We start from the raw sequence: 2,649 nt of genomic DNA, 5'->3' as shown, positions 1-2,649 counted from the left end.
GCTTAGTTCAGGTGCACCCAACTATGTCGACTCTGATCCCAGTGAGGCTTGGGTACGTAGGCAGCTTGGATGCTTGATGGCATACCAATCTCGAGTCGGCCCCACACACAAATGGCGGGGTTTTGTATATTAGTTTTCTTATAAATTATTAATTAAAATATGTAGGATTTCCCTCAAATTAGCATTTTAGGAGAACTTTCACTTAGATTGAATTCAAACAAATTAAGAGAATCAAGATACACATTTAGGAATTATATTGAAATTAGATCTTAGGATGCATGTCATATAGTTCTCACATTAATATAGAGTTAAATGAGCCATTTAAAAGAAATTCAAAATAGTTAACTTTTGAAATTGAAGACCGATTATCGGGCAGGAATGGTGCATGTGGTGGTAACTCCCCATACCTTCTATTCTCGTAACTAGATAACGAGTCTAGATTTCTGGTCAATTATGGGTCCTAGATCCCACATCTAGGTGGCGACTCTGTCACTCTCTTTTGCGTGGAATTCGGATTGCCTTAGTGATCCCAAGTTCACGGAAAAGATGAATTAAATCACACCTTACTAGGCTCGGCGGCTTACCCCTGCCCTTATGGGTACTGGGTTGCACGTTTGTTTGCACCCTATGGCTTGGTTGCTGCCTGCTTGGTTGGGTAATTAAAATAATTAGTAAAAAGCACTCGTCATTCGCGTGGGTACGAGAGACCAAGAGAGAGCGTGGCGGCACGCGCCCCACCCCTCTCGCGGGATCGGGTCCCACACTAGTCTTGAATGAACTTGCCATATTTTGAAAGCTCAAAACATGCGTCTCAAGTTCACTCAAGCGACCCTTAAGGGTCTCATTTTCAAGCTTTAAGTCATTTTTCATTTGCAAATCTGGCTTTATTTTTAGACATTTGCAAATCCAAGGTTTGACAAACTTCATTATAAGACATTTCATTGTCCATAGAACTTGAACTAGAAGATGGATGGGAACATACCTCATTTGTTTTCTCTTCGGTGATGGCCATGAGACATACGGTCAGATCAATATGGGCAGAGATACAAAAGTTTGATTTTTCTTCCTCGGAGTTCTTACTTGATGAAGAACTACTACTGTCACTAAGCCCGTCCCAATTTGCCACATGTGCTCTAAACTCCTTCTTCCCATATTTCTTCTTTTTGTTCTTGAGGAGAGGGCAATCTGGCTTTATGTGTCCGGATTTGCCACATTCAAAACATCTTATAGGGTCCTCCTTATTTTCTTCCTTTTTATTTTCATCATTTTTCTTCTTATCTTTTCTTCCCTTCTTCTTCTTCCACATTTTCTTAAATTTCTTGAAAGCTTCTAATTCATCGCTATCGGAACTTGAGGAAGAAGATGATGATTTGGCGGTAAAGGCAATGGATTTTTCTTTGCCTTTCTCCTTGAGCCTTGATGCTTCGGCTTGTTGGTTCTCCTTTCTTTCATCTTCATTTCGTGAGTAATGAGGGATCTAACCAACTCATCTAACTTCACATTATCAAGATCCTTAGATTCTTCAATCGCTATGATCTTGGAGTCCCAACTAAATGGAAGACACCAGAGAAGCCTCGTCACCAATTTCAAATTTGTATAAGTTTTACTTAAACCTTCAAGCTCATTAACAATATTAGTAAAATGAGAATACATTTCAGAAATGGATTCATTTTCATTCATTTTAAATGCTTCAAGATCACTAATAAGAAGACTAACTTTAGACTTCTTGGCTTGTGAAGTCCCCTCATGAGTGGTTTCAAGGAGTGTCCATATTTTCTTAGCCATCTTACAAGTAGAAACCCGGTTGAATTCTTCGGGAGATAGAGCACAAAAGATCGTGTTCACTCCTTTAGCATTCAATGTGGCTCTCTTATTTTGAGCGGCCATCCACTCACTTCTATCACTTGTGGGAGCAACGTATCCATCTTCAATTAATTCCCGCATTTCATATTCTAAAGATTGTAAAACGAAAACCATCCGGGTTTTGCAATACCCATAATTTGAACCATTAAAATATGGGGGTCTAGAAACGGATTGCCCTTCATCATATTCGGATGGGGTTGCCATTATCTTTTTCTCTTCTATTTTTGAAAATTTTAAAAACCTAAATAAGAGCCTTGTGCTCTGAAACCAAGTGAAATCTCAAGGGTGACGGCAACCCAAGAGGGGGGTGAATTGGGTTTTAAAAACTTTTGCCAAAAATCAATGCGGAAGCTAAAAAACAAAGGCAAATAAAATCTTTAAGCACACAAATGAAAAGAAACCACAAATGCACAAAGAGATACAAAGAGATAGAAAGACTGCACCTGATATTTATAGTGGTTCGGTCACTACCAAGGACCTACTCCACTCCACCAAGACTTCTTGGTGATTTCACTACTGATTCCCTTAATGGAATGGAATCAACCCAATTACAAAGATGATATGGCTCCGCCTCGCAAGACTTGCCACGAACCGGGGAAAACTACGCGTCTCCAACAGTTGCTCTTGAGATGGCTCTGCGTCTCTTCGCACTCGCCAGATATAAAATTGATCTTTGAAGAAAGAAAACTAAAATCCCTTCAAGAGGGTTACAAAAGATGGATGAAAGATGTACAAATATAAGCCTAATCAACTTCCTTGCTTAGAGATGAGAGAGGCACTAAAACA

This window comes from Tasmannia lanceolata, unplaced genomic scaffold, assembly GCF_043159265.1.
Source record: "Tasmannia lanceolata isolate RefF3 unplaced genomic scaffold, GAP_Taslan_0.1 ptg000023l, whole genome shotgun sequence".
In the NCBI taxonomy this organism is placed as follows: domain Eukaryota; kingdom Viridiplantae; phylum Streptophyta; class Magnoliopsida; order Canellales; family Winteraceae; genus Tasmannia; species Tasmannia lanceolata.
Note: the sequence above shows the minus strand (reverse complement) of the source record.